The sequence below is a fragment of the Prunus dulcis genome, unplaced genomic scaffold (assembly GCF_902201215.1).
Source record: "Prunus dulcis unplaced genomic scaffold, ALMONDv2, whole genome shotgun sequence".
NCBI classification, from domain to species: Eukaryota; Viridiplantae; Streptophyta; class Magnoliopsida; order Rosales; family Rosaceae; genus Prunus; species Prunus dulcis.
In genome coordinates, this window is record NW_023010222.1 from 4,037 (window position 1) to 30,433 (window position 26,397).

The 26,397-nt window shown below is 40.0% G+C and overlaps 3 pseudogenes; 1 reads left to right on the plus strand and 2 right to left on the minus strand.

The window, feature by feature from the left end:
• The first annotated feature begins 10,626 nt into the window (after positions 1-10,626).
• LOC117613228 lies at positions 10,627-23,161 on the plus strand (annotated as a pseudogene).
• A 752-nt stretch (positions 23,162-23,913) lies between these two features.
• Positions 23,914-26,394, minus strand: LOC117613229 (annotated as a pseudogene).
• LOC117613227 lies at positions 24,946-25,788 on the minus strand (annotated as a pseudogene).
• Positions 26,395-26,397: the final 3 nt, after the last annotated feature.

Here is a 26,397-nt window from a genome sequence, read left to right on the forward strand (position 1 = left end):
TCTCATGGATTTGTTGTTCATGATTTAAGGGTTGCCACCCATTATGGATTTATCATCCAAGAGTTTTATTTGAGGGTTGCCACCCAATATGGATTCATCATCCAAGAGAATGATTTTAGGGTTGCCACCCAACAAGAATTAATTGACAGGATCCATCTACCTGTGAAAATGTCTCCTCTTGTATTTGTGCTCCTGCAATTTTCCTTCTGCAACAATTTTCTTCTTCTGTCGTCTTCTCCTTCTTTTCTGTCCTCTTTCTCTTCTTTTTTTTTTATTTCTCTTTAATGCAGAATATTTATATTAAAAATTGAATAACCAACTCCCCCAAAAATAGGAGCCACTCAACCCACTTAAACATTTTCATTGGTTGGAGACCCCCACCTTTTTCCAAACTTCCCCCCACCTTTTTTTTTAATCCCACGTTCCAATGTGATTTTTTTTATTCCAACAGATGGTAATAAGGAGGGTGATAAGGCAAAGAGGCCTACTAAGGGTGAAAAAGCAAAGAGGCATGCTAAGGGTGATAAGGAAAGAGTCTTAGTAAGAGTGATAAGAGTAAGAGGCATGGTAAGGGTGAAGAAGGTCAAGAGGAAGAAGATGAATCTGAAGATAAACTTGAAGACTGTCCTTGGTTATTGTATGATGCACATTTTGAGAAAGGGCCCACTGTTCAAGTGAAGACATACCATCCAATTCATACATGTGGCAGATCTCAAAGAACTAGGTTTGCCACTTCACAATTGTTGGCTAAAAGGTTTGATGAGGATCTCAGAACCAATCCAAACATGTCAGTTGCTGAGTTCATGACATTGGTGAGAAAATATTACAGTATAGATGTTACTAGGGACCAATGCTACAAGGCAAAGAATTTGGCAAAGGAGAGCATTCAAGGAAGCATTGAAGAACAATATTCAAAGCTGTGGGATTATTGTGAGGAGCTTAAGAGGCAAAACCCAAGAAGCACAGTTTTAGTAAAGACATCATTGATGGGAGATGATCTAGTTTTTGAGAGGCTTTATATATGTTTTGCTCAACTGAGGAAGGGGTTTATTGAAGGATGCAGAACCATGGTTGGTTTTGATGGGGCTTTCATCAAAGGACAGCATCCAGGACAACTTTTAAGTGCTATTGGGATTGATGCCAACAATGGCATGTTCCCAATAGCTTTTGCTGTTATGGAGACAGAAAGCAGAGACAACTTGGACATGGTTTTTAGAGATTTTCTTCAATGATGTTGGGGTAAGAGGCACTGAAAATGGGTGGGTTTTTATCACTGATAAACAAAAGGGACTGGGGCAAGCAATTGAGGCTTTAAAGCCAGATGCTGAACATAGGCATTGTGTAAGGCATCTGCACAATAGTTTCAAACTTGCTGGCCATGGTAGTTTGGCACTTAAACAGAGGCTATGGGCTGCTGCTAGAAGTACAACACTCCCTTAGTGGGAAGCTGAGATGGAAAATATTATGGAAATATCTGCCCAGCTCATGCATGGCTTCAGGATAGGCCTGCAATTCATTAGAGCAGGTCACATTTTACTACTGGGCCCAAGTGTGATATACTGCTGAACAATTTATGTGAATGCTTCAATTCAGCAATTTTGGAGGCAAGAGATAAACCAATAATCACGATGGTGGAAAGGATAAGAACCTATTTGATGTTGAGAGTTGCAAGATAAAAGGAGGTGAAATGGACTCAAAGAGTTAGGCCAATGATATTTCAAATTATTGAGAAGAATTTGAAAGAGAGTGGCTCATGCATTGCACAGAATGCAAGTGGAAACAGGTTTCAAGTCACCCATATGCTTGGTAGGCAATATGCAGTTGATCTAAATACTCACTCATGCTCTTGTAGAAAATTGGATCTCTGTGGCATCCCATGTTGCCATGCCATGGCTGCTATATCAAGGCAACAGAGGAGCCCAATGACTTATGTGAATGAGGTGTATAAGAGATAAGCTTATGATAGGGCTTATAGCAATTACATTTCACCAATGCCAAGCCAATAATTATGGAGGAAATCAAGGCATAGGCCAATTAAACCCCCACTGTCTCACAAACAAAGTGGTAGGCCAAAGAAGGCAAGGACTAGACCTGTTGATGAGATCCCAAAGGGTGCCACTAAGCTTAGGAGATATGGAATTGTAATCCATTGCTCAGTCTGTGGAGGAGAAGGCCATAATGTTACTAATTGTGGAAGGGGATATGGCAATATGGGAAGAGGGAGAGGGAGAGGGAGAGGAAGAGGAAGAGGAACCAGCTCAGTCCATCAATCTGAAGAGGAACAGGTAAATGGTGTCAAATTGTGATTAATTGTGATTAATTTCTATTGTTTTAATTGTGATTCATTTCAATTGTTTTAATTGTGATTAATTTCATTTGTAGGCAATTAGAGGAGGGTTGACAGGGACTGCAGCCACTGCAAGCCAAATAGCTCCAACCAATGTTGCTACCCAATCAAGTGTAACCAATGTTGCTTCACAACCAGCTCCTTGTAATTTAGCTTTACAAGCAGGTCCAAGCAATGTCACTCAAAACACTTCCAGGCCACAAGGGAAAAGTTTCAAATCCCCTGCAAAAAGGGCAAGGCCATGGAGGTAAAATACATGATGAATTTTGGAATGTATATTTTAATACATGGGCTGGTTGATGTGTGTATTTTGAACAGATGGCTCTTTTGGATGGATTTTGGATGATTAACCAAGGTTGGAATGTATATTTTGTAGTAGAAGTTCCCCCACTGTATTTTGAACTGATGTCTATTTTGGATGGAATTTGGATGTATTTAGGTTGGGTTGGAATGTATATTTTGAGTAGATGGCTCTTTTGAATGAATTCTGTTTTTGTTGTAATTTTGGATTAGTGTCTTTCCCTTCCGTGTTGTACAATGTTTGCAATTTATGAGTATTTTGTCTTGGCTTGTGCCAAAGGGTAAGTATCCAATTGAAACAATCTAAAAAGACAATTCTATGAAGTTGTGCTAGGTTAATTTGGTTTTGAATATGACACTGCTGAATGACAGCCAAACCCATCATTGAGTTATTCAGACTTGGTCCAAACTTCAAACTCATCCAGAAATTGTGCAATCGACATTTAACCTCAAAATGTACATTGAACCAAATCAATGCCACTGCATTGGTTAAGCCAAAACAAGTCACAAAAAGGCCACTACATTCAACCAAATTCCATTGCATTCGTTAAGCCAAAACAAGGCACAAAAAGGCCAGTACATTCAACCAAATCATCTAACCTACATTCAACCAAATCAAAACCTAACCTACTTTAACCAAATGAAAAGCTAACTAATAAAACAAACAACAATAGAATCACAACCAAACAACTTAGCACCAGCCTTCGAAATTTTCTCTCTGTCACTTAGCTTTTGCATAATCTTCTTGTCTTTAGCTCTTTTCTCTTCCAATGAGTTGATTCGTCTCAACAATCGACATATGACATGTTTGGCCTGCTCAGACATTTTTGGGTCCTTCCAAGCCTTCCAACCACAGCCACCACCATACTTCTCTCTACAACACACATATAACCTCCTCCCTGCATTTTCATCAGACCAGCAAACAATCATTTCAGCCTCAAATCCACACCGGCAGATACTCACCATATCATCCTCCGTAATAAAAGTGGTCGAACTTGATTCGGTAGAAGCTGCACGTCTGTTCCTATGCATCCTATCTTCAACTGCAATTTCTTCTCTTCTTCGTGAAATTGATGAACATCAGCGACGTGAGAAGGTTGGAACGCTTGCAAATAGGGTTGGGTTCTGTCATCAAGGGTGGGTTCTGTGAAGAAGGGATGGTTTCTGTCGAATTCCATGTCTGAAACAAAGGCTTCGATCAAATAAAAGGGGGCTGGGGGCTGGGGGCTGAGGGCTGAGGGTATAGAATGGCGATATTACCCTCATGAGACGCTTCACGTGCCTTTCACGTGGTGTTTTTGATGGCCATTTGGATGGAATTGGGTAAAAACTTACGACTGGGGTGAAATTGATGATTTCTTTTAATTCGAAGGCTAAATTGGCTGAAAAAAATAATCCAAGGGGGACATTTCAATAGTTGATATAGTTCAGGGGGGTTTTCGACTGTTTACCCTTATTATTATCCCATTGGATGATAAAAATTGAAAATATTATGTTATAATTGTTATGTGTTGTATCCGGATTTTGTTGTTTAAATGAGAAGTCATATATAATAAGGGGCACCTTCTATAGTGCACCAGGCACACCCATGCCCCCAGTGGCGGAGCCTTGTTAAGGCCTGCCCCAAAATTTTTACTCCATTTAAATTTTTGCTCTTGGTTTTTACACATTTAGGAAGTCTATATAATAATAAACTGTTTGTGGCCCCCTCATAAAAGAAAAGATACGTTTCTCTCTCTTTGCAAGTAAAAGAGTGAGTGATTTCAATTAGAAAGACTAAGTAATTTTGGGCCCACCAATATATTAATAAAAAATAAAAGTAGCCAATCAAATAAAGTTTCAAAAAATTTCCTTTATCAAATAGGAAGTAGACTTTTACCGAAATAAAAAAGGATTGGGATTTTAATTTTTGTTCCTATATGAAGCAAGTTTAGCATTGACTCAATTACATATGGTTTTTGAGATATGAAGGAACAACGAGTGTTATTTTGATACCTAATTGAATAAACAATTATTTTCTGCCTTTTATTTTTACAAACATTATTAAGGTTGAAAAATTGAAATTTTTTAATGTCTTATTTGGTTTATATGTTGGCCCCCGAACACATAAATTCTTAGCTCCGCCACTTTATGCCCCATTTGTCATTTATGAAGCATGTGCAGTATGTAAGAACCCAAAACAAAATATCTAAAAAGAAAGAAAATATCTAAAAAGTAAGGAAAATATCTTTTAGCAAAAAGACAAGTTTGCCCTCGCATATTTTAATGGGGGAAAATTTGACTTTTTAATCAAGAAAGAATTTGGGAATTTCGCTTACGCCATTGTGTAGGGCGCGGCGAAACGAGTTCGTAGACACGGAGTAGACCCGAATCGGAGCCGTAACGAATAAGATATGGTCTAAAAATCGCGAAGGGCAAAATGGTAATTTGGCCAAAAAGTCAGATTTTTATACCCCTCTCTCTCTCTCTCTCTCTCTCCCCCGTCACTTTCTCTCTCTTCCTCTCTCTCCTTCCGCACGAACTGGGCAGTGCGCCCGTTCGACTTCCAGGCGACGGCCCGGCCACCACGGGCCGAGCAGATCTCCGCCGTGGGTACCTACGGGTCCGCCTCCGTGTCGTGGTCACAACCTGACCAACCTCCACCCCGGGGCCGCCCTGAGCTGGCCGGAAAATCGTGTTTTCCGACGGCGGTTCGTCCGAAGCTATCCGAACTTCCAGCTCGAAATTCTCTTTCGTTTCTCCACCAAATCGATCGAGTAAGGTATGGTTTCTCAGCTATTTTTTGTGTTCTAGCTGATGGGTATATGGGATTCGATCGATTTTAGCGCTAAGGGGTTCGATTTTCGACTTGAAGTTTGGCCGAAACTTCGGCCCTTAGAAACTACTATTTATGGTCACTTTTTGGGGGTTGTCCAAGAACAAAAGTGACTCCAAATGGAGTGTTTTACCTAAGGTAGGAGTTTGGAGTCTTGGTTCCGAGATTTTTCGGCCACCCAAAATCGCTTTGGACACCCAAAGCTGCCCGCGCGTGCTGGAGCGCGTGGGCGAGGGTACTGATGTAATTCTGTGCAGATTTGTGACCCTCGTGTCGTCACGAGCGTGTGGGATTTCGCGGATCCCGATTCGGAGTCCGTTTGAGCCCCGAACGGATTTTCCATATCGCGCGATCCGTGGGTGCAGTGTCGTTGAATCGTCGGATCGCGCTGAATTTTGGATATGTCGGTCTACACAATGTCAGGATCGTGTAGGATTCGACGGATTACGAATCGGAGTCCCAGATACTCCGGAATCGCGAACCCTGGGGCTAGGGTTTGGATTTTAAGCGATAACGCGATTTTGGCCAATCCGACTGTCCGTTTTGGACCAAACTCGCAGAACATGGTTCCCTCTCTGTAAGGAACCTTCTGGGAAGTCCGGATTGGCCATTGGAAGTCGGGGACCCACGGGGTCCCGGGTCGGCCGATCAGACAATTTATCGCTTAATTTAAGCATCGGATCTTCCAGACTAATCTAAGAGCCTAAAAAGTTAATGTGGGCTCAGGAGTAACTTGGATGTGAATGCACGTATTTCTAGGAGCCGGGGCAGGGTGTTTAATTTAATTCTTTATTCAGCAGTTTATTAATTTAATATTTATGGATAATCAGGCAGCAGGAGCCCGATAGGACCGCAGAAAAGAACTTCACGAGGTCCAATTAACTCGGACCATCTGTGAGTGGACTTTCTTTCATGAATTATTTTATATAAATGAGTTATATAGATGATTTTTATAAATAGATTTCATATATGATTTTATATTGATTTTATATAAATAAGTTTTTAGAAATGAGTTTATTTGAATAAATTTCTTTATTTGATCTTGAGCAAGTTTATTTACGGTTCCGAACATGATCAGTACAGTAAACGGTTCTATAAGTTTGTGCTGCTTATTTACAAGTTATAGAAACAGAGTTTGAGGCTGGAATCAGTTGAAATAGCAGCACAATTTGAGATTTCAGTTATTAATCAGATTTTTCTAAAGGAATTTATTTTAAACCCACCTCGTACCCATTTTCTTTGGTGATTACCCACAGTTGGACCGATGTCTACGGACATCCAGTCCGATTTCAGTTTATGTCAGTGCACTTGACTTTGCCTCACAAGTTTCGGGGACGCTCGGACCTTGAGTGCTAGGATTTGCGGCTCGGCAGACTTGGTGTCCCGAGACCTGCCAGGATTGCGGATCAGGCTGACTACGGTCCCCTGCATCCTGCCAGAGCGACTCGAGCTGACTTGGTGTCATTGAGGAATCTGCCGGCGGGACAGGCTGATCATAGTCCTCTGATTTCGCCAGTTTGCGGCTCGAGTAGCCTGCGTGACGCCCGAGACCTGCCAGGGAATTGACGGTTAAGGCAGGGGTACAATTTGGTTGTATTTTCAAGGATTTTGAGTTTTCTTGATTTAATTATGATTTTTAGTTATTTTATATCAGCTTCTCTAATTTTTCAGGCATGGATAATATATTTATTCAGTTATGCAAGGTTTGAGTACAGAGCTTTTATACAAGTTTGATTTTAGTATTTTATGCAAGCTTTGATTTCAGTGCTTTTGTGCGAAACTTTTCGAACTTGAATGTGATTTATATAGAATGCTTTGAATTTAGTATGCGTTATATGGAGAGTACGTATTTAGCTTTATTTAACAATTTTACAATGGGGGTTATTATGGTTATAAAGTTATTTCTAAGAACCTTATTTTTGTCCATTCACATTTTCAACATGTTTTTCGCCCCCAGGCCATAGAAGTGCGCAGGATCCACCACCGGGCCAATCAAAGTTTTCGCATCATGCAGTAAGGTAGAGTCTTATAGCAAATCCTTAAAACCCTGAAACTTAGACAAATGCTCTGATATATAGTTGAAGTTGAAAAATAGGAGTTGAGATCTGTTATTTGAAGAATTCTGGCAGTTGGTGTGAACTTAATTGATTGTTTAACAGGTGAAAATTTTTGGGATTGGTCAAAATACAGGGGAGACTCTGCCGAAATTTTGGCAGAAGTCTAAAGGAAAGTTTAAAAGGAATTTGAAGCGAGAAGGGTAGAAAGGTCTTTTATGCCCGACATTCACCAGGTGTCGGACACGCACAGGGCTTGGCCCGAATTTCAAAGAGGAAATTGGGTCGGGTCCTGTCACAGTACACATGCTAAATTGATTTGTAAAAAAAAAAAAAAAAAGAAAGAAGGAAACCTACTATAACAGGTCAAGGTTATAGGTTTTTCCTTGGGTATTTTAGCGTGCGATGCTTCCAAAAGCTGGTCCTGAACTTCAAACCCAAAAAAACTCTACTGCTGAAGATGGCCATCTCCTCCATTGGTTGTTAGTTGTTTCCTATGGTTTAAAGCATTGGGTATCACTAGATTTGAAGCTTTCTAAGGTTAGTATTGGGCAATCTCACCTATCAATTGCTAAACCCTAACTAACCTCACCTCTTTTTAAGTTAATTAAGTTTATGGGTAAACCTTAATCTCATCTTTCTCTTGCTAAACCTTAACTAATCTCAAGAATTTATAAGTTAATTTATGTTTATGGGTAAACCTTAATCTCACCTAAGTTTTGTACCAAATTTGAATTGAATTTATTTGGGTGGGTAACCTTATTTAAAATTGTAAAATTTGACTGAAAGTTAGTAGCATTGCAATTTTATCTTTTATACAGAGAACAAGCATTGTAATATTATGCATAAGAATTTCGTTGGATGTATAGAAGATAATTGGAGCACGAAAATACAATTGCATTGGGGTCATGCCATTCATAGCTTTTTGTTTGTCAATTGGCTCATGTGTTGGCACACACTGTCCAATTGAATTTGTTTAATATGACTGGCGAGAATGCAATTTCATATATGGTTTAATAAAAATCAGTTTGATAATTGGAATATAAGTTGTCATATTATTTTTTGAGTTTATTTGATATGACTGACTAAAATTCAATTATATAGGGTTCATGCAATTTGTTTCTATGATTTGGCAATTGCATATGAGTTGACATATGTTATGAGGTGAATATTCCTCCATTGATTGACAGCTATTTACTTAAGGTTTAAAGCACTTGGTTTAAAGTTTTGTAAGGGTAGTATTGAAGAATATCATTTTATCTCTTGATAAACCCTAACATTTTGTAAAATTAGTATTGCATAATATGACCTGTGTTTTGCTAGACCCTAACCTCACCTATTTAAGTTAATTTTTGAAAACATAATATGAATTTAATTTCTGTGGGTGGGTTACCTTATTAAAAATTGTAAAATTGTCGTTAAAGTCAGTAGGCTGAGAACAACCATTAAAAGTTTTTCGTGATGCCTCAGAATTATATTGGATATGTAGAAGGTGATATATTATAGCACAAAAATGCAATTGCTTAGGGGTAATGCAATTTCATATCACCTGGTTGGCAATTGACATGTGAGACATGTTATTTTTTGATTGAGTTTATTTGATAAGACTACTTTTTGTTTTGTTTAATATGTTGTATTCTTGGATGTTCGAACTATTGAATGAGTTGAAAGATTTCAAAAATAATGGGTGGTAACCTAATATGAATTTAATTTCGTTCATATATTATTAAAAATTATAATATTTCCATGAAAGTTGATAGCATGAGAACAAACATTGAAATAGTTTTGGATGGCTGAGAATTACATTGAATGCATAGAGGGAGATATATTGGAGCACAAACATGCAATGCCTAAGGGTCCTGCAATTGAATATCTCCCTTGGCAATTGCATATGAGTTGACATGTTATTATTTTTAATTGAGTTTATTTGATATGATAAAATGTTTTTCTTGTTTAATGCAGGCTCATCATTAGTTGGAATTATAAAATGGTGAGAAAGAACGGTGATGTGCATAATAAGGGCAAAAATCCAAAAACAACAAAAGACGAGTCAAAGACGGTGATTAGTTGCAAGACCGCTTATTTTAACTATTTATAAGTTTTCAACATCTCTTCCAAATTTTAGTCTTGTTTGCGGTTGTGTTGAGTAGTCTAGCTTATCTATTAGATAACTTGTCCCCTTTTTGTAATAAATAGATGCAAGACCAAATTTCTGAATTTTTCATGTATCTCATGGTGCCAAATTTAATTTCATGGTCCAAATTGCTATGAATGGGCTTGATGGCATTTTTTTTTTCTTCATATATTTCCTCTGCTATTTTATGTCCTTATTTTTGTTAAGCTTAAGTTCTACAGTGCCTCTTGAAACATTGGTCAATTCGTACTAAAACCCCTTAAAGATAAAGTGACTCATTTTTGTCGGGGTGGTTGTGGTTGTGGTGATGTCGACTGGGAAGGGATAATGGGGTTGGAGGAGGGGAATTGGGGTTTTTTTTGTTAATTTTTTAAAGGACAATTTTTAATTTTTAATTTTTTTTTCTTCACACATGGCACTTAGTTTAGCAAAATAGTGGGTCCATTGGTGCCATGTCAGCATTTTTAAAGGAATTTTTAACAAACTTGACGGTGAGGGGCAAAGTGAGACACAAAACATCGGTTAATGAGGCAAAGTGAGTCATTTTAACTTTAAAGGGGTTTAGTGGGAATTGACCAATGTTTTAAAGGGTACTGTAGCACTTAAGCCTTTTTGTTATGGGTAGCTTTATTTGAACCTAATTAATAAATATTTCAAAAGTAAATCCAACTAATTTTTTTCCTTTCGAAATTTGTGGCCGAACTGTTCTTTTTGTTTCACTTATGTTCATTACACTTTCACTCTACAGTTGTTTCCAGAAGAAGCTTAATGAAAAAACGAAAAAGAAGTGTTGCATACTGATAGTCTGTGTTCTATATTTAAGCTTAGTCTCACAAGCTAAGGTATGCCCTTTAGTTTCCTTCCTTAATTTCAATTGGTTTAATATTTTTTCTTTTACTCTTTTTCATTTTCTTGTTTTTGGGTTCGTTTATTCAACAGAACAAGAGTCTCATTCCAAAGCAAAACAAAAAGAACCATGGAGATCCTCACCGGAATTATTTCTAAAATAATGGAGCACACAATTGAACCAGTTGGGCGGCAAATGGGTTATCAAATTCACTACAAAAAGAACTTTGAAAATCTAAGGAGCAAATGGGAGAACTTAGATGCTGCCAAAGACAGTATGGTTGATGAAGACAAAAGAAAAGATAGAAAAGTTCGTACTGACGTCCAAAAATGGCTAACAGAAGCGAATGAGATGATTCAAGAGGCAAAGAAATTATTGGACGATGAAGACCATGCAAAGACAAAGTGTTTCTGTGGAGTATGTCCTACTCTGGTTTCCTATCATCAGCTTAGCAGGAAATCAGTAAAATTGGCAAAAACGATTGAACTCCACCATGACAAAAAAGAGTTTCCCATTGTTTCTTACAATGCTCCCCTAGAAGAGATATGTGCCACGCCCTCTCAAAACTACATGGCCTTTGAATCAAGGATTTCAATGGTGAAGGAAATCATGGAGGAACTGAAAAATATTGATACCAACATGACTGGGGTGTACGGATTGAGTGGTGTTGGGAAGACCACAGTCGCCCAAGAAGTTTATAGACAAGCTACGAAGAGAACTTATTTGATGAGGTGGTTATAGTCTTGGATGTGAAAAAGTATCCAGACTTGGAAAAAATGGAAAGAATTAAAAAAAAAAAAAAAATTGCTGAAAAGTTAGGCATGGATGTTGATGAAACTCAGGATATGGAAGCGAGGGCAAAGCATCTATGGAATAGAATAAAAGACAAGAACATTTTTGTAATTTTAGATGATGTCTGGGAAGCAATTGTTTTGGAGGCTTTGGGACTTCGCCCAATGGCGACTTGTAAGATATTGTTGACATCTAGAAATCGAGTCTCTGAGATGAATACGAAAAAAGAGTTTCTGCTTAAAGTTTTAAGCATGGAAGAAAATTGGAGTTTATTTGAGAAGATGGTAGGTGATGTTGTTAAAGATGACCGTATACATGAAGTAGCAACTTAAATAGCCAAAAAATGTGGAGGTTTGCCGGTTTCAGTTGTTGCAATTGCAAGGTCTCTAAGATCAGCCACTACTATAGAGGAATGGAGAGTTGCCTTGAAGGACTTCAAAAGTTTTGACGAACATGGATTGGCAAAACCAGCCTACTTGGCTTTAGAATGGAGTTACAATCGATTGGATGGGGACGAGCTTAAGCGATTGTTCTTGCTATGTGGAATTATTGCAGGGGGTGGCTGTACAATTTTTTTCAGTGACTTGTTGAAATATGCTATGGGTTTGGGTTGGTTGAAAAATGTTGATACAGTGGAAGAGGCACGGGATAAATTGATTTCACTAGCTAATAAAGTTATTAAAGATTATTGTCTGTTGCTAGACATTGAGGATGATGGAGATATTAGAAAGCATGAGCTTGTACGAGATGTTGCTAAGGGGATTTCTTCTAAAGATAATCACGCCATTGCAAAAGCATATGGAGATGAGCTGAAAGAATGGCCAGATAGAAATTCCCTTAAAAAATGCACTGCGATCCCTTAAAATCTTGCAAGATCCCCAGACTTCCTGAAGTACCTTGGGTATGCCCAGAATTGAGATTTTTTTGGTTTGGAAAATCATAATATTGATTACTCCTTGGAAATCCCAGGCAACTATTTTGAAGGGATGAAGAAACTCAAAATGTTGGATGTAACCAGACTGCGAATTCCGTCACCGCCTCCATCTCTTCAATCCCTAACAAATCTTCAAACTTTGTGTTTAGATCATTGCGTGTTGGGGGACATAGCTCTAGTTGGACAGCTAAGAGCAAGTCCAGCGCTCTACCCAAACCCGGGCAAAAGGCTGTCCTCGCCAGCCCAACCTGCTCCAGCGCGCAAGAATGAGCTCAGGCACTCGCTGGGTCCCACCAACCCGGGCAGGCCCAAGGGCAAGTCTCGCCTGAGCTTCAGCCCGAGGGCGGTGACGTCAGAGCACGGTAAGTCAAATTTTTTATACCGTTGGCGTGTGTACGGGCATTTGACACGTGTCGCAACCAGGCCTCTCCGATCGGTTTTTTTTTTTTTTTTTTCAGAAATCCGACGGTCCTCTTTTTTTTGGCTAAAAAATTCCAAAAAAATCGAAAAAATTCTGAAATTTTTTTTTTTCAAAATACCAATATTTTTTACTCTCCACTCACATTATTCACTTTCCACACCAATTCTCCATACAAACTCTTTTCCTTCCAATATTTTTCACTCTCCACTCACATTTTTCACTTCCCACACCAATTCTCCATACAAACTCTTCTCCTTCCAATATTTTTTACTCTCCACTCACATTTTTCTACTACTTTCCATTAGTATAAAAAAAAAAAAAAAAAACAAATGGCATATTCTGTCGAAACCGGAGGTTTGTGGTCAACTCAGGAAGATATTGCGCTGTGTCAGTCTTGGGTGAACGTTAGTCATGACCCTATCATGGGCAATGAGATGAAGTTCCATCATATGTGGAGCAAAATTCATGGAGAATTTTGTCAACGATTGGGTTCCATTCAGACCGAAATGGCCTTTTCTAGTATATTTTTAACTTCTGAATAAAGAATTAGAGAAATGGAGAAATGCCTTAACAAAAGTAAGGGAGAACATTCGAAGCGTTGAAAATCTTACCGATGTGGTAAAATATTTATATTTGCCATTTTAATCAATTTAATGTAACTTTTTATTATTATTGCATATTCTATTTCTTTTTCTTGCATAATCTTTTTTTTTCTTTTTGCATTTCCAATTTGTCTATATTTTCTTGCATAATCAATTTTATTCTTGCATTTCAAAATAGTTTATATTTTCTTGCACTTCCAATTATTTATTTTTAATAGATCATCCAAGCACAAATGTGTCTTCTAGTTTCTGCTGCAGTCTTTCATGTGTTTGATGTTTATTTAGTGAGGAGTTCCGAAGGTAAGATCAATTACTGATTTTCCTGGATTTACTTTTCTCCATTTAAATAAACTGAGATTATAAATGTAGTATATAGAGATTATAAATTGAAGTAATTAGAAGTTAGTTGTGCTTGTTTATGTCTGATGTTGAAACGAGATGATAAAAAGTCTATGAGAGGAGGATTAGTAAGAGGTTATCTGCTGGGGCTTGCTACTTGCCAGTGAGAAGAAAAATCTAAATCATATTCTTGTGTTACTGCAGTTTGTTTCTGCCCTATGGTTGGTATGCCTAGAGTGTGGAATGATTTTATCCCAGGGATGTCACACCCCGGACCGGCTCCGCCGTAGCATGATATTGTCCGCTTTGGGCCTGGCTACGTTCTCACCAGCCCGCACGGTTTTGTTTCTGGGAGCTCACGAAGCAACTTCCCAGGGTGGTCACCCATCCTGGGATTGCTCCAGCCTCCAACTCGCTTAACTTCGGAGTTCTTACAACTCCGAAGCCAGTGAGCTCCCAGAAGGCCTCCCGCTATAGGATGCGAGGTGTGCCATATAAGGCACATCACCCCCTCTCCGTTTGGTCGATGTGGGATCTCACAATCCACCCCCCTTAAGGGATCCGACGTCCTCGTCGGCACACTCGCACCCCACGGCAGAGTGGCTCTGATACCAAATTGTCACACCCCGGACCGGCTCCGCCGTAGCATGATATTGTCCGCTTTGGGCCTGGCTACATTCTCACCAGCCCACACGGTTTTGTTTCTGGGAGCTCACGAAGCAACTTCCCAGGGTGGTCACCCATCCTGGGATTGCTCCAGCCTCCCACTCGCTTAACTTCGGAGTTCCTACGAACCCGAAGCCAGTGAGCTCCCAAAAGGCCTCATGCTATGAGGATGCGAGGTGTGCCATATAAGGCACATCGCCCCCTCTCCGTTTGGTCGATGTGGGATCTCACAAGGGAGATGGATTTGCTCTGTATTCCTTGCAACATAGGGAGTCTAAGTAGTAAGGTGCGACCCTTTGGTTTTATATGGAATATGTATATATATAGATACATAGCCAGCATCTTTTGGTTGTATGCTCAAAATCCTCTTTCTTTTTATTTATTTTTAAACTTTTACAAATCTTCCTACCAATTGATTTGGCTTTGGACTGCAAAGATTCACAGACAGATCTTTGGAATATAATATGTAGGGATGAGTACATGGCATATGATGTATCTTTTTGGTTGCTTGTGTATGATTGTTTCTAAGTATAGTGACAATCCACTCTGGTTCTCTATCTTTTTGGTTTCTTTGATTGCATTGTTTCATCCATTTTGTTTTTCTCTTCCACCTTGCTACAAAAACAATTACTGTACGGCACATATTTTTCTCGTATGATGGATCATACTCTTGGTTTACTTAAACTAACTATATTTCTTGAATTGCACCTATACTCTTGCTCACCTAATGATGGTTTTTTGCAGACAAAACCAATTGACTTGTCTGATTAAAGGAGCTGTGTGTGCAATGTAGAGTCAGTCTCATATCCCATGCTAGATTTTTCGGTCTCTGTCTCTGTCTCTGCGTTACGCTCTTGAGTCTTTGCAACAATGGCATATTTGAACCATAAAGATGGTATCTAAAGGAATTTCTTTATCTACCAATCTGTCTAAACAGTTTCATTAAATGGTTGATCTTTTTGTATTTGTGGTCATCTGAAATAATAATAAAAAATGTTGCTAATCTTTGGATTTAGCATGACAGATGCCAATCAGTGTGAAGGTGCCAGTGCAAGGAAAGGGGGCTGAGGAAATAGTCTCAAGAAGAGTTTATCAGCAAGAACTGCATTTGCTGCATCTGAAAAGGGTGAGTGAAGTTTGCATTTGTCCAATTCTATGGTTATGTTGTGTTTCTCTTATTGGTAGCTAGCTAGATTTTAGATTTCTAGTTTGTTTTTTTGTTTTTAAGGAATGCAAGTGTTGATGAGATCAGCACATCGGCTGCTTCTTGGTTACCTATCTAGGTGCATTCTTTTTTGCAATTATTTAGTGATGGATAATATGCTACTGTTGGACAAAAGACCAAGCACTTGATATTTTATCTGTAGCCAATCTTATTTCTTGTATGTTTTTCTTAACAGGCTTGTCCTTAATTTAATTCTTTGTATAGAAAACATGTGAGTGTCTCTGTCTTGAGTCTGAATATCCAGTCATTTGTTTTGTGTTGTCATAGGAAATAGGCCATTTGTGTGTTTACTTGATTAGTGGCTTAAAGACAATTGAGTGACTTCTATATATCCTTTTTTTTCCTTGTGTCCTTTTTAGTTTCTTGTTTCACATGAATCACTAACAATCTGAATGACAATATCACTGGCAGCTGCGGTTATTTATGTCATAACCCAACTATTGGATGACAAAAGACTCTTAAAGGTTAGAAAGCTATGGTCCCTATTTATTCTACAGTAAGTTTATTTAGGTTATGGTTATAAATTGTTCATATCAAATTCTCACAAACGCTTTTGAAATTATAACTTGCCTTCAAGATTTCTGTTTTAGTAAGATTCTTGATTTCATTGGTATTGGCTGACATGTGCGTATAAATTTCAATCTGATTTTGGTTTCGCAGTGCAAGAAGGCAAAGCTACCTCATACACACAAGAAGAAATTGATCAAACTCGGATAGAATGGGCAGCAATTACAATTGGTTTTCTAGTTAAAATAGTTGTATAGAATCGTAGGAAACAAAAAACTAAAATGAAATAGCTTGGGAACTTAATGGACGACATATTTAATGATAATAAAACGATGGTTTTATTGAAAAAATCGTCGTTTGTAAATATAATCAATGACCTTTTTAACACAATACCGTCAACTTTATATAAAATCAACGATGCCTTTTTAAAAAAGACCGATATCTTCACCTATAAATGACGACAGTTCTAACAAAATATCGTCATCTTTTAAACAAAAACCGTCGTCTTTACATCATAACTACGACGGTCTTTTGTTATAAACCCTCGCCTTTACCCATAAACGACGGTTTTTAACAAAAGACCATCGTCTTTACATCAGAACAATGACCGTTTTACGAAAAAACAGTCGTCTTTACAGATAAACAACAACGGTGAAAAGCCGTCGTAGTTTGATACTCCAAAAGATGGCAGTCGTAGTTCAAAGCATCACAATGACAATGAATTACCGTCGTCTATTTTATTTTTGTAGTAGTGTCTTTTTGAAAGCTCAAAGGAGTTGAAGTTTCGGGATGGGACATTCTAATAAATATCTTTGCGCCAAGTATGATGGGAAGATTGAATGCTCTACACACATTAGTGATAGAGCAATGCGAATCACTACAACTAGTATTTGACGTGGGAGTAGTACTTGGCGATAAAGAAGCATACGGCGCATCGAGGACTCAGTTGAAAACTTTTGGGTGCCCTGAAAGGACCAGTCTCGAATTTCCCAAAATTCGAGGCGAATCCTGTGGAATTCCCGACATCACCCCGATGCCGGGCCCATTTACTAAAGACCGAGACTTTCTGCCGAAATTTCGGCAGAGTCTCCCCTATAAATTGGACATTTCCCAAAATTTCAACCTGCATAAAAACACATTTAATATTCCCAACGGGCAGCATGCACAATATAATTTCATATAATTCACATAAATGGCCTTCGGCCTTCCAATAATTCTCAACAAACTACTAAACACGCTAACAAATCAATTCATGCCTTAAACAAGGCAAACGATAAATTCAAATATGAATTATGACTACAAAATTTCAACATGCATCATTTAACCTTTCCAATTTCAACATAAGAGGTTTTAGCCTCCTAACACAATCACATTTTCACCTAAATTTCAGGACCAACAACAAGGTCTGAACTAATCTCCATATAACAATATGACTAACATTTAGTCTGTGGCTGCACCTAGTAACCTTAGGCTGCCTACATACCCTTACTGAGGGATCAAGCCACACGTAGTTCTTCCCTAAAGCCCAATTCCACACATAGGCAATACCTTTATTCATTTCTCTGTATTTCATATTATCCCCCTATACGCCGGTACTACCAACGCCACGTATGGGGTCTATCAACACGCTGGATAACCTACGCCACGTGCAACCTCACCATATTATCACAAGATCTCCCCATACGCCGGTACAACCAACGCCACGTATGAGGTATGTCTCAACGCCGGATAACCTACGCCATGCGAGACCTGCACATCATATCACATATCTCCCCATACGCCGGTACAACCAACGCCATGTATGGGGTCTGTCGACATGCCGGATAACCTACGCCACGCGCGACCTCAACATAATATCACATAATCTCTCTATATGCCGGTACAACCAACGCCACGTATGGGGTCTATCTCAACGTCGGATAACCTACGCCACACCAGGCCTGAACATCATATCACATATCTCCCCATACGCCGATACAACCAACGCCACGTATGGGGTCTGTCGACACGCCGAATAATCTACGCCACACGCGACCTCAACATAATATCACATAATCTTCCCATACGCCGGTACAACCAACGCCACGTATGGGGTCTGTCTCAACACTGGATAACCTACGCCAAGCGAGACCTGCACATCATATCACATATCTCCTCATACGCCGGTACAACTAATGCCACATATGGGGTCTGTCGACATGCCGGATAACCTACGCCACTCGCGACGTCAACATAATATCACATAACCTAATGCCGGTACAACCAACGCCACGTATGGGGTCTGTCGACACGCCGAATAACCTACGCCACGCGCGACCTCAACATAATATCACATAATCTCCCTATACGCCAGTACAACCAACGCCACGTATGGGGTCTATCTCAACGCCGGATAACCTACGCCATGCGAGACCTGAACATCATATCACATATCTCCCCATATGCCGGTACAACCAACGCCATGTATGGGGTCTGTCGACACGCCGGATAACCTACGCCACGTGCGACCTCAACATAATATCACATAATCTTCCCATACGCCGATACAACCAACGCCACGTGTGGGGTCTGTCCGCAAGACGGATAACCTACGCCACGTGGGACCTAACTTTCACAGGGTGGTACTTGTAGTGTAACCAAAATCCGGGGAGGTACCTCAGGTAGTGCGTATAGCATTTCAAACTGACATTCTAGACTCTCTTTTATACCTTTACAAACATATATAAATATATTTATTTATTTATAATCCCACATAATCAACAAGATTCATCTAACACTCAAGACCTGTCTCTAAGGTCACTTAAATCCTCCTGGGAAGGTGAGACTTGACAGGAGCCGAATCAAATTCCGCTTTGGAATTCGAGTCGAACCCTGTGCGTGTCCGACACTTGGCAAATGTCGGACACAAAAGACCTATTTGCCCCTTTTTCTTAAATTTTGACTTTGACTTCTACCGAAATTTCTGCAGAGTCTCCCCTATATTTCGTTCAATCCCAAAACTTACACCTGTCAAAACGAGCATAATTGTCCAAACAACCAACAGCCAGCACTTCCATAAACATGCCAAAAGTTCCATTCTCGCTCTAGGGCAATGTATCAAAGCAATTTTGATAATTTACAGATCACTTAACTGGTTCACATACCATCACTTTAATCCAGAAGGCGCGGAAGTCAAGATGGCCCGGTGGTGGATGTCTTGTGCACGCTACAGCCTGGGGGCGCAAAACAGTTGAAAGTGTGAGTAGACAAAATAGGGTTCCAGAAAAAAATTTGCGAACATAATAACCCCCACAGTAAAATAATAGTAATAAAAGCTGGATATGTAAAGTGCGCTTGAAATATGCTAAATGTAAAGCATTCACACATATGTAGATAAATATAAAACATATTCAATATCGAGAAAACTTCCATGAAATCATCGTCATTAATCCTTGCATAAAAGCACTGAAATCCAAAATTTGCATGAAAGTATTGAAATCAAGCCTGCATAAAAGCAATGTACTCAAAACTTTCGTCAAAGCACTGTAATCAATCAAAACTACCACCCAGATGTACCCCTGTAATTCCGTCAATTCCCCTGGTAGGCCTCGGCGACATGCAGTCTATTCGAACAGCAAATCCTGGCAGGGTACAGGGGACTATAGTCAGCCTGATCCGCTGGCAGGTCTCGGTGACACAAAGTCGACTCGAGCCGCTCTAGCAAGATTCAGGGGACCGTAGTCAGCCTGATCCGCAATCCTGGCAGGTCTCGGGGACACAAAGTCAGCCGAGCCGCAAATCCTGGCAGGTCTCGGGACACCAAGTCAGCCGAGCCGCAAATCCTGGCACTCACGGTCCGAGCGTCCCCGAAACTCGTGAGGCAAATGTCAAGTGCCCTGACAGAACCGAAAATATATTGGATGTCCGTAGACATCGGTCTAACTGAGGGTAATCACCATAACTGGGTACATGGTGGTCTTAAAATATGCTATTTTTGGAAAATTTGAGAAATAACTGAGTTTTGTTAAATATAAAGCTGTGCTGCTATTTTATCTGATACAAGTCTCAACTCTGCTTTCTATCACTTTTTAGCATGCTCAACTAAGCAGCATAGGAATAAAGATATTTTACAGCATAAATCATGCTCGGAAAACATTCCATAAAACTTATTCAAATTCAAATAATGAAATTCATTCATATAAACTTATTTATATAAAATCAATATAAAATCATTTATATAAACTCATTTATATAAAATCATTTATATAATTCATTTATATAAAATCATTTATGGAAGAAAGTCCACTCACCCCTAGTCCGAGCTAGTTAGGCCTCCTGTACGTCTCTTCTGCAGGTCTGCCTGGTCCCGGATGCCTGGGTAAATCATCAGGAATATTTAATTAATAAAACTGCTCGGTATAAGATGTTTAAGTAAAACCCTGACCCCCGACTCTAAAAGTGCGTGCACTAACTTTAAGGTCATTTTTCTGCCCACTTAGGCATTTTAGATGTTTAACATCGTCTGAAAAGACTCGAGACTTTACTAAGCGATAAACTTCCACCTTGGTCGATACGGAACCCCGTGGGGTCCACGACCTCCAATGACCAATCTGAGAGTTCCTCTAAGTGTCCTCACGTTTAAGGAACCATATCCTGTAAGTTTGGTCTGAAACTGATGATCGGATTGACTATGATCGTGAAATTATACAATTTCCAAACCCTAGCCTCAGGGTTCGCGATTTCGGAATATCCGGGACTCCGATTCACAATCCGTCGAATCCTACACGGTTCTGAAATTATTTGGAACAACATATCCGAAATTGAGCGCGATCCAACGGTTCAATAATATTGAACCCGGGAATCGCACGATATGAAAAATCCATTCGGGGCTCAAACGGAATCCAAATTGAGATCCGCAAAATCCTACGTGATCATGACAACATAAGGATCGCAACAAGACACAGTGCCACTGCACCACCCTTACCCACGCGCCCCATCACGCGCCGGCAGCGATGGGTGTCTAAAGCGATTTCGGCTCGCCAGAAAAACTTCAAACCACGGCTCCAAACTCCTACCCTAGGTAAAACACCATATTTGGAGCCACTTTTGTTCTTGGATCTACCCTAAAAAGTGGCTGGAAGTTGCTGAAAATGGAGGTCGAAAATCGGTTGAAACTTCCATCTCAAAAATTCGATGGCTACACTACAAATCGATCTAATCCGACCCAACAGGCAGCTAGAACAGCTCGAGAGGTTCAAGATCCATACCTGGGTCGACGGAAATGGTGGCCGGAGGAGGGAGATCGGCGGCCTTGAAGTTTCGGTGAGTTCCCGTCGTTCTTTCGCAGTTTTCGGCCAGCACAGGTCGTCGGCGGGCGGGAGATCGGTCGGCGAAGGAAGAGGACTCGATGGCGGTTCGAACGCCACCGGTCCCGTGGCCGGTGGTGCCCTGAGGCGGCGCCAGCGAGCTCTGGAAGGCGGCGGTCAGTTTTTTCGCTCGAGAGGAGAGAGGGCTGGCTGGTTTTATAGATTCAACTTTGAAATATTTACGGTTATACCACTGAGACTCTTTTGACCATAACTTTCTCGTTACAACTCTGATTCGGGCCCACTACGTGTCTATGAATTCGTTTCACCGTGCTCTACGCAATGGCACAAGAGGAATTGTCAAATTCCTTCTTGATCAAAAAGTCACCTTTTTCTTAATAAAATATTACGAGGGCAAAATTGTCTTTTCGCAAAATAAAATATTCCTTAATTTATGGAAGACTCATGGTCAACCAAGGGTCAAACTACCCTAATCCTGGTCAAAAGGGCCTACGGGGCCCACGACCTTCAAATTTCGATCCGAAAGTTCCTGTGGGTTCTACGAGGTATAAGACACTCGTCCTGCAAGTTTGGTTCAGATCGGACGGTCAGATCGCTCACGATCGTACGATCTGACGGTTAATATAAAACATCTGGGGCTCCGATTAATGATCCGTGAATTCCTACACGATCCTAGAAATACCTATATTAACATATATTAAATTTGTGACCATCCAACGGTCTTAACCTATCAAACCCAGATAACGTGCAATAGGCGATATCCGTTCGATAGTCAAACGACGTCCGAATTGAGATCCGAGAAGTTCTACGCACTCGTGACAACCTAAGTATCTCATCTAGACATAATGCAACTTCACTACCCTCGCCCACACACTGCCGCACGCGCTGGCAGCGCTGGGTGCCCAAAGCGATTACGCATCGTCGGAAAATCTCAAAACCACGGCTCCAAACTCCTACCCTAGGTATAACACCCTATTTGGAGCCACTTTTGTTCTTGAACCTACCCCAAAAACTGACCGGAAGTTGCCAAAATCGCGATCCCAAAACGGGCCAAATTTCAATTCTTTAATAGAATTACCTACGCTAAGAATCGATCCAATCCTACCCAACAGGCAGATAGATTATGAAGAATGGATGAATTTCCATACCTTGATCGCCAGAAATGGTGGCCGGAGGAGGGAGATCGGAGCCGGCGAAGTTCGAGTCAAAACCGGGCAAAAATCACCTTTTTTTCGACAGATGGAGAGGCGGCCAATGTGGGGGAAGGGCCGGGTCTTGACGCCGAGGCCGAGCTAGTCCTTTTGGCACCAGTACCGTCCGCAGCCGTTGCCGGTGGCCAGAGATTCGAGGAGAGAGATGGAGAGGCCATCGGGGAGAGAGAGAGAGAGAGAGGGAGCACGCGGGAGAGAGAGAGAGAGAGAGAGAGAGAGAGAGAGAGAAATCTGAGTTTTATAAAAATCCCATTTTGAAATAATTACGGTTGTGCCACTGAGTTTCTTTTGACCATAACTCTCTCGTTATAACTCCGATTCAAGCTCACCATGTGTCTACGAACTCATCTCAGTTCAACCTACCCAAAAATACCAGTCACTGCCCCAAACTCTCTTCGATAAGAAAATGACCAAAATACCCCTACCTCAAGGGTAAATTTGTAATTTCACTTAAATAATTTAAATAAAGGGTTAAATTTGGAGTCGGGGTGTTATATGCCCAAATCTGGATTTAGTTGTGATGGATTCGTGTGAGAGTTTGAAAAATATCTTTCCAGCCTCAATGGCCAAAGGTGAAGCAGCTAAGCACTCTGTGGGTGAAGAATTGTGGAATATTGGAGGAAATTGTTGCCAAGGAAAGAGTAGAAACGAAACCAATTGAGGAGTTTGTGTTCTCTAAGGTAACACTTATGAAATTTGAATATCTGCCCCAATTGAGGAGTTTCTATTCGGTGCTGCATGTTTCCAAGTGGCCATTACTCAAACAGTTGGGATTCTTTAAGGGGGGTGTATTCCATTAGGATTCTAGAGCATTTAAAAAGATTTTGTTTAAGTGCCAGTTTCCATAGAACTTGATGGAACTTTATAATTCATATAGAACTTGATAGACTTTCAGAAGACTTCTGTATAATTTTTTTTAATAAACTTTCTTAAGCTTCCATAGAACTTGATAGGCTTTTATTCCAGACTTATGTAGACAATATATTTCATTTTATCCCCATCCTTGTCATTTAAAGAAAGAAACTTGAATTTTTTCAATCAAATTTGTTTTTGTTACACAAAGCAAAAACAAAAAGTACTTGTTTGCGATGGAAGAACATATGCACAGTTCAAATATTCAAGATTCCAATAGACTTAAATAAACAAAACAAAATCACCAGACTAAAAGCAAACTTGTCAATAACCATGCATAATGAAAAGAAGCAAGTCTGAGAGAAAACAAAAAAATGCTACATTAACCTATATCACCTTAACTTAAATGTGATAATATTGAAGAGACCAAAATCCTTCCAAAGGCACGCCACACCACGCCCTCAACATCAAAATTTTGAATTGACTACTTGATGAGCAGAAGTTCTTAGAAAATATAAAGAAAAGGGTCGGGTATTTGGAAGGCGCCATCGCACAATATTTCTATGCATCAGTTATTGGGTACTCAAACACAACATCTTTTCCTGACAGACAGCTTCCTGTAAACTGCAGAAAAGCTCTCCAGCTAGTACTCCGTGTTGTTTCGTTCCTTGGGATCCAAGAAAACCTGCCCGGCATTGAAGATAGATAATTATGGTACTTAACAATCAAAATCCTATTCCATGGGCAGTCTTTGGACATCTTCGTAACAAATCTTCTCTTTGGTATAAGGTTCTTAGCCTTAATCTTTCAAGCATTAATCACCCCTTTTTTTTCCATTTCCAAGTGTTTGTGTGTGTGTGTGTCTATATATCAAACAATATTTTTTTCCTTCGACAGCTCACCTTCATTATCTTGGACCCATCAAGTTAATATCTAGTTCGTTTCCCAACAATCTCAGCAGGCAAAACAACATCCTCCAACATTGCCTCATGCACAGAAGTTAAGAGTACGAGTGCACGGCCGTTGGACAGCACACCCTTTCTTTGGAGGCCTCACCATCCTCCGTGAGGCGATCAGAACTACATCCTACCACATGACAAACAAAAATAAACACCACCAAAGAAAACCACTATTTGCAAATAATTACAAGTCTGCATCAGAGATCTACTCACTTTAATTATAGCAAAAATTAAATAAGAGAAGAAAAAATAAAATGGGCTGACCGTAAGAAAAGTCAGCTAGGAAGATCAGAACTAGGAACTAAAAGATAAAAATAAAATATCCTTTATTGTAAGGCACAAAATGTAGTGCCTAGAAACAAGTACTGGAAAACATCACAAAGAAAAGGGTAAATTACTCAAATGGTCCTCAAACTTGTACTCGATTCACATTTTGGTCCCTAAATTAAATTATTAGTCCAAATGATACATAAACTCTATTTTAATCGCCCATTTGATCCAATCGTTACATTTTCTATTAAATGTAACCAAATTTTAGGGACAAATACGACTTTTCATAAGTAACAAATAAAATAGGGTTAAAATAAATACAAAATTAGAAAATAATTGAAGAAAAAGAGGAAAAAAAAAAGTGTTTGGTCCCTTTGACGTCTCTTCGTCTTCCAATAGAACCCATTTCTCTGGAGAACTCCAACACCCCATTCTCAAATTGCCTTCCATTATTAATCCCATCTGAGTAAACCCCTCCTCCAATCCCCTCTCCCTCATCCCCACCACTGGTAAACAAAGACCCATTTCTTGAGCCTGGCAAGCTGTATCCATGTGGCAAGGACTGAAGCAACTCCCTGAACAATGGTGGTTGTGGAACAGGTTCAAATGAAAAAGTGGGTCATAGAGAACTGAACTCGCTGTCCCTGTCGTCAATCCCACCATGGACATCTCCGAGGAACCCCAAAGAGTTCGGAAAATTTAAGCTTTTCGGGTTGGGGTTTGTGAAGTTAATGGACGAGTTTTGGTGAACAGAGGAGGGTGAGCATCTAGGTAAGCTGAAAAGGTTGAGAAGGTCAGGTGTAGGTGGGTATGCACCATTAGCACCATCTTGCAATTGGTGCTGCATCTGATCATGGACACCATGAATATTGTCCCAATTGGTTTGTTGCTCAAAGGAAACCAAATGGCTGTTGTTGTTCTGGTCAGTATTGGTGCTGTATGGATTGAACCCAGGTTCATTTTGGAGCTCAATTTCCATGGCAGCATGATGATCTTGTTGATGAGGGTAGGAGAGCTCTTCCATGGAGAGTCTCAAGTTTTCTGCAACAGCAAAGCTGTTGTTGTTGTTGTTGTGGGTTTCTGAGGGAGAAGGCATGAGAACTTGTGGTGGAGGTGGTGGGGTAAGAGGGTTGAGGTTGAGGACACTTTCTGCTGATTCTGGCATGGAGTTTTGGTCAAAGTTGCAGCCTACTATATCTTCATACATTTTTGGGCCAGTCTTTAATTTGTCTTCTGGAGCCCTTTGCCTTTTATGGGTCTGTTTTGTCTCTCTACAACATTTTCACATAAATGGGGCCTGGGATGGAGGGTGGTAGTTGGATGGGTTTGGGTGGAGAGTGGTTGTGGGATGGGTTTAGGGGTTAGAGCTTGAGGGTGGTGGCCATAGGGGAATGGGAAGAGAGGGAGAGAGAGAGAGAGAGAGGGAGAGAGAGAGAGGGAGAGTTTTTATTTATTTTTTAACGTGTGAAATTACCAATTTGCCCTCACATTTAACAGCAACATTGACAGAAAGTAATGGTTGGATCAAATGAGCGATTAAAATAGAGTTTATGTACCATTTGGACTAATAATTTAATTTAGGGACCAAAATGTAAATCGAGTACAAGTTTGAGGACCATTTGAATAATTTACCCCAAATAAAACCTAGTCTGGGTTAAATCTAGATTTCATAAATGACAGAGAACCAAAGAACTTAAATAATCACTTTTCCACTGAATTTCTTCTCTAGCTCCCTCACAAGCCGAACATGGATCTTGCGATAAGCCTTCCTAAGTCTATGTGGTATGTGGATAACAACAGCCTTCCGGTTCCCAGC